We start from the raw sequence: 12,561 nt of genomic DNA, 5'->3' as shown, positions 1-12,561 counted from the left end.
AAAAAAATTGAAGCCAAAAATTGAACCCTAGGCATAGTTCTGACTTAACCCCGTTAAAAAAAGGGAAAAGCCATGTAGGATTTAAATAAGCCAAGTCACCCGCCACATAAGCAAAAACTTAACAGGGTTAAGTTTTTTTTAACGCTGGTTTATAAAACAAAAAACATTGAAAATGTGGGACTGCCAGCGGGAAATACCGGAGGTGGGATTATTATTGGCCAATTCCTGTATTATATAGGGAAGGTCATGTGAATTTTAATCTTAACATGAGAACGTAGAAAATAATAATAATTTATAAAAAAATGAGAACGTAAGAAACAATACCAATTACAATACCAATCTACATAAACAATGATTTATAATAACAAAGAAAAAAACCTAAAAAATACAACAAAACAATAAAAATCAAGAACAAAATAATAACAGCAAATACCAACAAATACTTATAACAGCAAAAGAAAAAAATCTAATAATAACAACAAAATATAAATAAGCAAATACTTATAACGTCTCACAATCGAAAACTAGCAAATACGAACACAAAATAACAACAAACACCTATAAAAATAAATCTAATAATAACAATAAATTGGTTCTCACTGTTTTAATGTTAAGAATAAAATGTATTTGATTCTGTTCCTTATATTATATTGGTATTTAATACAGTTTTATACAAAGTACGCATGGAAAAGAAAATATTAGCATACCCAATGAAACAAAATATGTGTTTTTTTTCCAATGTAAATCAGATAAACTAGAATTAAAAATATAATTCAATCACTATGGAATAAAAATGAACCATCTGTAAAAACCCAAAATTTTTTATTTCTTTTATTATTAAAAATGAAATAAAACTTTATAAATTAATGGTTAAATTATCGGGTACTTTGTTGCCTTTTCATTAGATAATTAATTTAATTATGTAATGCTTACATTATTAAAAATAGAATCGTTTAACAGAATAGCATCATCCTTTGTAGTCTAGTTGGTTAGGATACTCGGCTCTCACCCGAGAGACCCGACCCGGGTTCAAGTCCCCGCAACGGAATACCATTTTTCTGACTTTTCTTTCATAAGGGCAAAAACGTCATTTCAATCCTGTTTTGTGGTTGACTGAAACCCTGCACGCCTCAAACTTCACATAAAAAGAATTGAAGAGATTAAAAAAGGATTAAATAAGTTTAAAAGGTTGAAACAATTGAAAAATTTGTGTTATGGTTAATTCTTCTTATTTTCTATTTGGGTTAGGTTAAACGTATTATCTCTTTTACTTGTCAAACCATCATGGCTGTAAACGAGTCGAGTCGAGCCAGAGTGTGCTCGAGCTTGAACTTAATCGAGCTGGCTCGCACTCGGCTCGTTTTCTTTATCGAGCTAAAAAATTGAGCTCGAGCTCGGCGTGATTAAAGCTTGAGCCGAGCTTTAGCTCGTCGAGCCGGGCTCCTTTAATTTTCTAAAATTTATTATTTTTTATTTATTATTTTTTTATTTTATATTTTAAAATTTTGATATATAAAATACAAAAAAATATAATTTTAACATACATATTATATAAAATTTATAAACTAGAGAATTTATAAATTCATATGTTTTATTTTCGTTATTCTTTTATAAGGTTTTATGTATCGAGTGGCATGATATATGTATAATTTTTATTTATTTATTTTTTTGGTATGATATTATTATATATAGATATTAAAATTTAGAGTTTAGTTTAAACGAGCCGAGCTAAGGAGTCGAGCTAAGACCGAGCCACGAGTCGAGCTGACCCTGGCTCGAGCTCGGCTTGTTTTGAAATCGAGTCGAGCTCATTTAGAATCGAGTTTTTCGAGCCGAGCTTTTCTCGAGCTATTTTCAAGCGAGCCGCGAGCTTTTTGAACAATCCTAATACCACATCCCATAAACTCTGACTTCCTTCAAAAAGTTTATTTGATATATTACTACACTCAAAACATTTTTTTTATTTCTATCATTTTTTTTCTCTGTTTCTGTATTTATTGTCATCATGATAATATTTATTATTGTCACTATTGATACATTATTATATTTTTATAACTATATATAAATATGTGTGTTTCAACAAATAATATTAATATTGATATTACTAAAAGTTAAAAAAAAATGCTAATAATATTTACAATGATAATAATAAAAATAATTAATAATAACACAATAATTTTTAATTTGATATATTTAGCAAAGACTAACTATTAAGTGAAACAAAATGTTTGAGGCACTAAAATGCATGTAAATAATGTTGAGGTAAAATGATATTTGATTTAATAAGTTTTAGAGGGTGCACACTTAGTAAATATCGTATGGAGGGGTACGTTTAGCAACACTCTTTCCGTCTGCATAATCTATCTGTTATGAGCCATTATTCTCATTCTTTATTTTCTATTTTGAATGTTTATTTAATACAATTTATAATATTTATAATATAAATTAAAACACATATTGAAAAGGTGGAAACGGTTACATTAATTAAAAAATTCAAATCATAAACTAAAAAACTAAACATAAATAACTAGAAATAGGAAAACTAGATTATTATATTAAATTTTTCGTTTCAAAATCATCGCCACTTCGAGCCCGCTTCCGGAAAGATGGTCAAGATTTTGCGTTATGATATTGAGATTTTTTGCTCCCGCCTTGTCTTTCAATTTAGCCTCCATTATACGAACTTATTCCCGTTCGATATCGGCCGTCTCGTCGCTTTTTTCTGCTTCATTTTAATATTCTCCATTTTCAACACTTATAATATTGTAAACTCTATCCTTACAACAATCAATTTCGGGTCCTTAATTATGTTTAAGAAAACCCCGTGAGGTGTGATATATTATTGATCAACTATATATAGGAGTATAATTGAGATAAATACAAGAAAACATAATCATATGCAATCTCCTAACTATGGTAACACTATAATACTAAAATTCTAATAATATATTCTATAATATTCTCTAATATTACCCCGCAGTCAGAGCGGTAGGAAATCGGACGCTCGGACTGGAGCGCAAAGCTTGTGAAGATATACGACCGACTGTCACATAGAGCAGGAACTCGATCGGTTATAGGATCTAAGAAGATCGGCAGCGTCTTGACCATAGTCAGTCGGCTAGGCATGATGACAAGAGCTTCGACTGCGTCGGCATGAGCTATGAATGAGTCGGCCGAAGCAACGACTTGGCGGCACATGACGGCATAATATTAATAATAATAATAATAAATAAAAACTACTTTTTTTATGTTTAACGTGAAAAAAAAGTATTAAAAGAAATACAAACAAATATTAAATAAGAATTGCATATATTAGGAGGTTTGTGAATGTGCTGGGACTTGAACAGATGAGCACGTGCAGGCAACTCCAACCAATAAAGGGTTCTGCTAGTAATTGAACAAAAAAAAAATACGGTTGCAGCGGTGTTGGTTACTGTAACACCCCGCTCCTCGCACCACCAATATTGTCTGCTCTGCCCACCAAGAGCTCACGGGTTTGTTTTTGGTTGCCCAAAACGCGTTGTTGATGTTAAGAGACATGACATTACTTATGAACCAAGGATCTCTCTTGTCCACGGCCGATGTGGGATAGCCTAAGAGTGGGACGATGTTGTGTTTGCCAAGGGGGTTACAGTTACTTTGGCCCGTAGACGCGTAAATATGATATAGAACGGCAATAAGAAAGTAATATATTATGTATGTACAAACGTCCCCGGGGCAGGACAAGAACAAGAAGAAGAAAAAGAAACAAGCCAAAACCCTAAGGCTTTGATACCATATAGAATAATGAAAACCCCGTGAGGTGTGATATATTATTGATCAACTATATATAGGAGTACAATTGAGATAAATACAAGAAAACACAATCAAATACAATCTTCTAACTATGGTAACACTATAATACTAAAACTTTAATAATATATTCTATAATATTCTCTAATAGTCTCACCCAATCAAACATTCCGATTCAACTATATCTTGATTGCTACAATACATATTCAGAACATAGTTGCAACGTGCATTCGAACCACCCGTAACATTTGAGTCCCCTTTATCGACTCAACCTCACTTTGCACCAGATGCAATTTCGGACAAATTCCAACAATTTACCAAACACCGGAGGTAGGGACATGCATGCTTATGTTTGGCAAGATATCGTTAGTTTGTCAACTTTTAAATAACAGTGTCATTAGTTTTACTCTTTTGATTATTCTTGTTTACGTACATCGAATTAAAACACGATAACTATTTGCCCGTCTCCCTCCACTTTTTCGTTTAGGTAACCATGTCCCCTATAAGTATGTACTTGAAAATTTGATGAATCAACATACTTAAGCGTGATTGAGAAAATTATTTATGGTTTAGAACATTAATGTCAAATACTAACTAAGAATCACGTCAAATAAACTTCAAAAAATAGAACTAGAAACATGAAAATACTAATGAGAAAATATTCAAATAATAATTAACGAAATTACTTTTGCCATCGCAAAGATTCAAATGATGATTCCTATACAAGTTAACCTTCTGTCACCAATAAAGAGTAATTATTATATTTTGGATTATATAGTGGATTACAATTTACAAGATTTATTATTATAGAATCATGTATATTTGAATTTTTTTTCCAGTTAAAGTTGTGTTTAATTATATGATAATATAATCAACCTGGTTGAACCACCTGTTGTAAGTATGAGTTAAAAAAAAACAGTTCTTAAATATTGGTTAAAATATTATGTAAATAAAGTTTACCGTAAAACTTGAAAAGTATTTGAGTAGAGGCATAGTGATAGAAAGTTTGTGTTTTTCAGTTGAGACTCAAGTTTGATTATCATTTATCTCAATTTAGGTGGACATTTGCAATGCAAGATTTAAGCTAAGTTTTGTGTAAATGTTGTCAGTTTGAACCTCGAGCCCACTTGGATTTTGTCCCACCGTGTGTTATGCCAGAGAGTTATACTTTTGTGGTCGCACAAACAACGTCTGTCAAGTGGCAGCCGACGGTATGATTTTCGGGAGGAAACGCCCAAGCCAAACTAAGAAAGCCGATATGGGTCTGGATAAGATAACAAGTCTGGTCAGAGTGAAGTAACAAGTCTTTTCAAATTTAAAGAGTTTGATAACCTAATACATAAAGAAAGTAGTTAAAAAAATCTTTTCTATATATATAAAGAAATAAAAAAATGCATAAAAATCAATTTAGCATTAAAGGGCACCTAATACTAAAGTAGGCAGTAGCTGCCTAGGAGAGTAGGAGGTCCTTAAAACTACATGGGCCTGCATGGACCGCTTTCCGGACCATTTAGTGGGAATATTAGAATATATTATAATGAAATGGGTTTGTCACAGAGAATAGAGTAGACCTAAGTTTGGGGTTCCAATCCTATTTTTATTGCAAAAAACTAATAAACATTAATTATATATTTATTAAGTGAGTTCAAAAAAACAAATAACTTTAAGAGTAAACTACACTGAAAAGTTAGTTATCATCTTTAGATCCAACGATTCACTCATTTGTTAAGTTTGTGGTATTTTATATAGACGGACGTTTGTTTCTTGTTACCTTCATTAAAGTTAACTTTTTTTAATTGCACGTCACGTATTTATCTTTGGGAATGGACATTTATTTTTTTACGTTAGTTGTTTAAATGACTCTTTATTCTACTCACCTCACGTCTTACATGAATAAAGACCAATAATCATTTCCATTTTAAGATTAATTAACGTTGTACTATGATTAATTAAGTGTTATAGTTATACTAACCATGTGTCTTTTAATAAAATATTGAATACATATAGGGTTCTTTATATGTTATTTTTGCAATTAATCATAGGAAAAACAATTTGGTCATGCCAACTGGTTATGCTTATACCTACATGGGTCACAATCAACTGTTTTTATGAATTGTTATCAGGTAGTTAGGCTTTGTGTAGTGGGCGAAATGTGGAAGGTGATTGGGGTGATTTTGGGGGGAACACCTACTCGCGGGCGATTTTAGGGCGATAAAGGGCGGGGGCGGGAGGGCTTTGTTGCCTGGAAGAAGGAAAAGAATATTATTATTATATTATTATGTGTGTATGTAATATATATATATATATATATATATATATATATATATATATATATATATATATATATATTATTACTATTTATAGCCCCTACACCATAACACCCTAAAAACAAATTTCCACCTCTTGCTGACTGGGCGTCACGTGTCGCAATTCGCTCCAGTTTTTAGCTCATCCACTACGCATAGCCTTAGTGTGTGATTATTAGCTTATGATTATTAGCTTGTTGATCATGAACATTAGATGACCAACCTTTGAGCCTATCATTTAATTGACCTAAGATTTAAAATAGTTCTTCTATCTCATTTAAGTCTCAAACTAACACCTTAGCTTTCGTTATGAATCTCTATTACATAGATATTCGTGACACTAAAATCATCAATATAAAAAGCTATGTTTACAACACATCCAAACACCACATAATTTCATGTGGTTTTCCATTTATCATCAACAATATGGTGACAGTACACATAAATTGGGCCACTATCATAATAACTTGATTCAAATTGATTTAACATGTCCTGCATTCACAAGTGGGTGTTTAAATTCAAATTTTTAGTTGTCTATGTTATGCACATTTATCTTTGAAAAAGAGTTGTACTTGTATGAATTATTACTTGAGAATAGATTTGTAGGGGCAAAAAAGCACATAGAGTGAGTGATCAACCGATAAGTGCATAAAGTGGTTTAATTTTTTAAGTGTATGAATGTAATAGTTAGGTTGCTTGTTGTGAAGGGCGGGGAGACACCATTGGCCCCCTCAACCTGCCAAACCACAACCTCCTGCGCCATGCTCTTCTTCCCCCTTCGGCGCTATCCCAATAACACCCATGAGGGCTCAAACGCTAGCCCACCCCCACTAAGGCTGAGGGGTGTGGAGCGCTAGAAAGGGCGCAAGAGGCCAGCCGCTCGCGCCCCGGGGCGCGAGCACCACACCACCGAGGCGCGAGAGGGGCGCGAGAGGGGCGCGAGCGCGGAAAAAGAGGCAGGCGCAAGGGGGTTAGCGGGACCTGTGGGGCGTAAATGGGCTTGGGAATGGTGAAAAGAGCCGTTGGAATGGTGAAAATGAGCCGTTGGCTCTTTGTTTAATAAAAAAAAATATTTTTTTTACTCTATATATATCTATATCAAATACAAACCATCCAACATAATAAAACATACAATTTTCTCTCTATTAAACCTATATCAAACCCAAACCAACACCAATATCACATACCAATATCACATGGCTGGAAATTGGTACCCAAACCTAGATTCAGATTACAGTTACGACGATTTATGGTCGGCACCGGACCAAGCGATGTTTTATTCGGGGTCGCAACAACCATCCGGCTTTCAACCATCCAACATACAACCGTCTCCTAACTTTGTAGTTCCGGAGACACAAGAACCAGAAGGTGAAGCTGCGGGACAAAGAAGACGCGTCCACCGGAAAAAACAAGTTGCAACGGACGGGTCGGGTTCGGCTTCGACCGGAAGGACGAAACGGAAAATCACTCCGTGGTCATCGGATGAGAAGGAAGCCCTGTGTCGGGCTTGGATAGTCACTTCTGAGGATCGGCGTTGCGGTAATTGTTTTAACGTTTTTAAAAATGATTTTTAATAAAAAAGTTAAATAAAAAAGTTAAATGACTTACAAATTTATTTATGCATTTTGCAGCGGACTACCAAAAGAGCAAGGTCTTTTGGACAAAGGTTAGGGAGACGTTCTATTCGCTCGTTGGGAGTACAGAGCGGAACGCCGATATGATTTCGGGTCGGTGGACCGAAATCAGAAAATTTGTCGGCTTGTTTACTAATCTGTTCAACAGGAACGCCGGTCGTATGAGACCAAGTGGCAGTGACGATTTGGCGGTTTATAATTTCACTGTCGAAGAGTGGAAGCAGGAGTGCCTGCGGAGGTATGGGACGGTGAAGACGTGGGACGATGTAAAGGTGTGGGAGAGGTTGAGAAGGTGTTCTAAGTGGGTTGAGCTGGTGGCGCCGGACGTTGATGCGGAAGTAGGGCCGAAACGGACTAAAACTAGTTCGTCTGGAGCGTACAGCACTTCCGCCGGGTCGGATTGCCGGGTTGGATTCGACCTAAACGTTGCGGGGGAGGAAACGTCTTCACCGCCGAGGAGGCGGCCATTGGGAAGGGACGCCAGGGGCAAAAAACCGGCTGAGGGGGAAGCCGTAAACATCAACGATCTTGTTGAATCCCTCAATAAATTCAACAAAACCATGGAGGTGGTCTCTAATGACAAAAAGAAAAAAAAAAGAATGAGAGATTTGGAATTCCTTACAAGAGACTTCAGTAACCTAAATCCGGTTGACCAAATGCTGATGGAAAAACAAAAGGAACGTATCCGGAAGAGGTTGATCGAAGAAGACCAAGCCGAAGAATAAGAATAATGTTTTTTTTTAGTACTTTAATTTTTTTTTAGATATTAATGTGTTTTTTTAATTAATGTGTGTTTTTTTAAATAATTTATGAGTTTTTTTAATAATACGTTTTTTTAATACATTTATAAAAAAATAAAAAAAAAAACCGCTCGCGCCCCCTCTCGCGCCCCTCCACACCATGCCCCGGGGCGCGAGCACCACTACCAACACCCATCTTATCAAGTTTCTCTCTCTGCCACACGTCACAATATTATTGGCTGGCGCCCCCACTCGCGCCCCCTCTCGCGCCCCCCACACCCCTCAGCCTAATAATCAACCACAAATTTTTTCAAACAAAAAGAAAAAGAAAAGAAAAAAAATCTAGTTAAATCGAGTTACCCACAACATGCTTGTTAAATGATAGGTTAGTTAACAATCAATGTCTACGTGACAGTGACATTGTGTTTATGTGAAGCTATAACTAGCCTTTGTTAGTTATACCACAACACACAACTAACAACTTTACTACAATATAGACTAGACGATCCTTAACAACATATGGGTCAAACCCACACATAGTGATACAATATAGTAGTTAAAGTTAGTGGTGTTCACAGTCCAGTTTTGACGGGTTTGAGTTCAAACCGTCAGCCAAACCATTTGTAACGGTTTTTGAATATCGAAACCGAAAGGTGAAACCAAACCGTTTGAATTTAAAACTGAACCATACCGAACCTTTAGTGGCAGTTTGGTTCCGGTTTTGGTAAAAAAAAACAATTCAAATGAGTAACTAGCTCACGTCACATACACAACAAAAATATATTTACCTTTGGAATGAAAGGATAATCAGGGTCGGCCCAACCCTTTTGGAGGCCTATAACAAAACTACAATTCGAGGCCTTTTTCAAATTTTATTGTTACAAAGTAAAACCACTAACCAGGAATATGTTCATATTTTCAAATAACTTAAGGGTCATTTTCATCGTAGTATGTTTTTTTTCAAATTTTCATCATTTAGTATGTTTCGGTCTAACTTTAGTTTAAATTGAAGGCCTTATTCAACTAAAGACCCAAAGCATTAGCTTAATCTTATTTCTTTTAGAGATGGCCCTGAAGATAATGAACTAATATTAAAAACCATCATGAAAACTTTATAAAAAAATAGTATTGTACTAATATGGCCTTCAACATAGCTCAAGAGTAATTAGAATATATAAAAGTGTGCGCGCATGCATGTTGCATGTGTTGCGAATCATTGCAAAACGCTAAATTATTTCAAAAACAAAGTGAATAACTCTATTTTCATTAGTTTTTCTAGTTTTTTCAGCAGGTCTGTAAAACACGGGCGCGAGTAAAACTAAGCGTTGATACGGTAAGTCGATGCGAATTCGGTCAGTTTCAGTTACGTGTGTTATTGTATCGGAACTAAGAAAAAATAAGACAAAAAAAGTATAAAAATGGGGTGGACCAATGGTGTGGCGTCAATCGGTAAAACTCGATCATTTGTATAACCCGACCGTTATCGATCTCGGGTGTTGCGGCGGTTGAGTCTACGCGAACAGTACTTTTCGTTATGGTACCGGAACTAAAAAACAAATATCAACATTCGGTCGATAGTCGGTTTTCGTCATGTTCGTTTTGGTACCAAAACTAACAAATACAAAATTCAGCATTCGGTCAGTTTCCGTCGCATTCGACACGGTACCATAACTAAAACAAAATAATAAAAAAAAGAACAAAAAACAAAATTCACATTCGATAGGTTTTCATTCTATTCATTACGGCCGAAACTAAAACAAAGAAAAACAAAAAAAATACTACCAATAAGGTGCCGCAAAATGGCCAAGTCAAAACTTCGTGACCAAATTCCTTAATTATATTATATAAAATAATTTCTGCTCCACTTATATATGGATTAATTCTATGTTGTTTACTTTGAACATGTCCAAGTTATATACGATTATACGTACATAAACATAAAAAAAGCCCCACCACCACTTCACCATAGCTAAAAAAAGGCCAACACCCCTCCCTCCACCTTAGCTAACCCCTCCCCCCCCCCCCCCCCCCCCTCCCCTTTTCTCTCTCTACCAAGTTACATACAATTATCCTATGTTTATGATAGATATTTAAATTTTGTTGAATAAATACAATATTAATATCTTACAATTTGCAACACACTATTTAACTTGCATTCGTATTGATTATATAAAACATCTTTAATATATTTAGGTAATCTCCAAAATTTGATTTTATGTCATCTTAAAACATTATTTTAATATTGAGAAAAAGTAAAACTTAAATATGTAGCATTTGAAGTGTGTGAATAATATTAAAATCCATCTATAAATTCAAAAGAAAATCCCTAAATTATGTGTAATTAAATACTTAAATATCGATCATTTGACAAGTTTGTATAGTACACGGGTTAAAAACTAGTGAATGATAAACACTAACCGAGTGAAGAACAATAAATGAAAGGTATGGAATTCATTTATATACCGGCCCTTGCTAGTTGCTGCCATTTTCATGAATAAAACCCACACCATTCTGGGCCAGCCCAATTACAATTACTGAACAATCGGGCCTACCTAAAAAAAGAAAAAAAAAGATGATAATAATTATAATAAAGAAAAATTCTCTCACAATTATTAAATTTTTTTCTCAAATGATGGCAATTTAATGGCCTAAAAACTGATGGGTAATGGTTAACGTTAAAGTGTTAAACTACTCCCATCAATAGTCGTTAGGTGCTACATTCGTGTATATCATGGAACATGTGGAGAATTACCAAGTCTATGTTTCCCGTTACATCGCACGAACAATCGTATAGTATATATAAGAACATAACTTTGTTGGGCAATGTGATTTGTACACTTTGCTTCTTTTGTTATACACTCTATCTATCTAAATTCTTAACAGATTGCTTCACATTATTGATATTTATGCTTCTTTCGATTGTATGCCATGACATCATATTTGTTCCATTTGCTACCCACTAAGTCTTCCGCCTTTATTGCTTTAGATTTTCTAGCCAATCACAATCACATTTTGAAGTTAGGTTGGCAATATAATTTTGTAGTTCTCAATTTTAACTTCATTCTTCAATCAGGTTTTGATATGTAAATTTGTTAAAATATAACTGTCTTGAGTATTGTCTGTTATACTCTTTGCTTCTAATGTTGTACACGCTCTCAAGCTTTTTGTGTAATGCACCCTTTGTGTTTTTGGTTGTATAATATTCTTATACAACTACTTTAATTCTCTTTCACAAGCGAATACATTATTCTTTATAAGATTTAACTCGAATCCTCCTTCTCTTGTGCAATCCCTTCTCCAAATTACGTGCGCTCTTCCCCTTTAATTCCTTGTGTCAGTGACTTCTTTCTTTTTCATGTGTAGCCTATGCCCAATGGATTAATATAATTACTTTGTTTGGTGTAACCTTTGCAAATGTAAAGTCAACATCGGGCCCGAATTCTTTTACATCTCTTCCTCTCCTGCACCGGAACCTTATACAATGAACACGATTAAAACGACAACAATGCTTAATTGTTTTAACCAAGTTGATCAATTGTTTCACTAAAGTCACTCCATTTATTCCCTCTAAAGTCTAAAGTCACTCTTAAGTAATTTTTTTGCATAAATGCTTTAACGTTATATAATCTTGATTACCCACCACCTCCATCTCCGCCTCACAGCTCCACCGTAACCCTCCCTTTCCGTCTCCGCCTCTCACCCACCACCGCCACTGCCGTTACCCCCCCCCCCCCCCCATCTCCACCTCACTGCTCCACCCTTATTTTGCCACCGTCATCACCCATTCTCGGTTTTTGCTTATTTGGTCTTCTAGCATTTCATTTTCTAGGCGATTTGTTTTGAATGGCATTAGTTTGGAGGTTTCGCTAGTAATGCCCGCCAGGTGTTTAATTAAATGCCAACACCAAATTTTATTTTAATTTCCTTTGTTTCCAAAAACAAAAAAAGTTTTAATTTCTTAAGTGATTTATGAGGGCCTGTGGTGGAGAGCCCGGTCCTAGCTCGGGCACGGGGATTTGGCGTTGCCCCTTTAAAAATTTTCATGTTTGCAAATATTGTATCCCGAGATACAATGGGTACTCTAGGTTA

General features: G+C 34.9%; 1 non-coding gene across 1 annotated transcript; it reads left to right on the top strand.

Annotated features, from left to right (window-relative positions):
* The first annotated feature begins 970 nt into the window (after positions 1-970).
* TRNAE-CUC (transfer RNA glutamic acid (anticodon CUC)) lies at positions 971-1,048 on the top strand. The gene has a single exon. It is a non-coding gene; the product is annotated as a tRNA-Glu (tRNA).
* The last annotated feature ends 11,513 nt before the right edge of the window (positions 1,049-12,561 follow it).

The sequence above is a fragment of the Bidens hawaiensis genome, unplaced genomic scaffold (genome assembly GCF_021521415.1).
Source record: "Bidens hawaiensis isolate Kalapana, Puna unplaced genomic scaffold, B.hawaiensis_p1.1 tig00060238_1, whole genome shotgun sequence".
NCBI classification, from domain to species: Eukaryota; Viridiplantae; Streptophyta; class Magnoliopsida; order Asterales; family Asteraceae; genus Bidens; species Bidens hawaiensis.
This window is presented reverse-complemented; position numbering and strand designations above follow the sequence as displayed.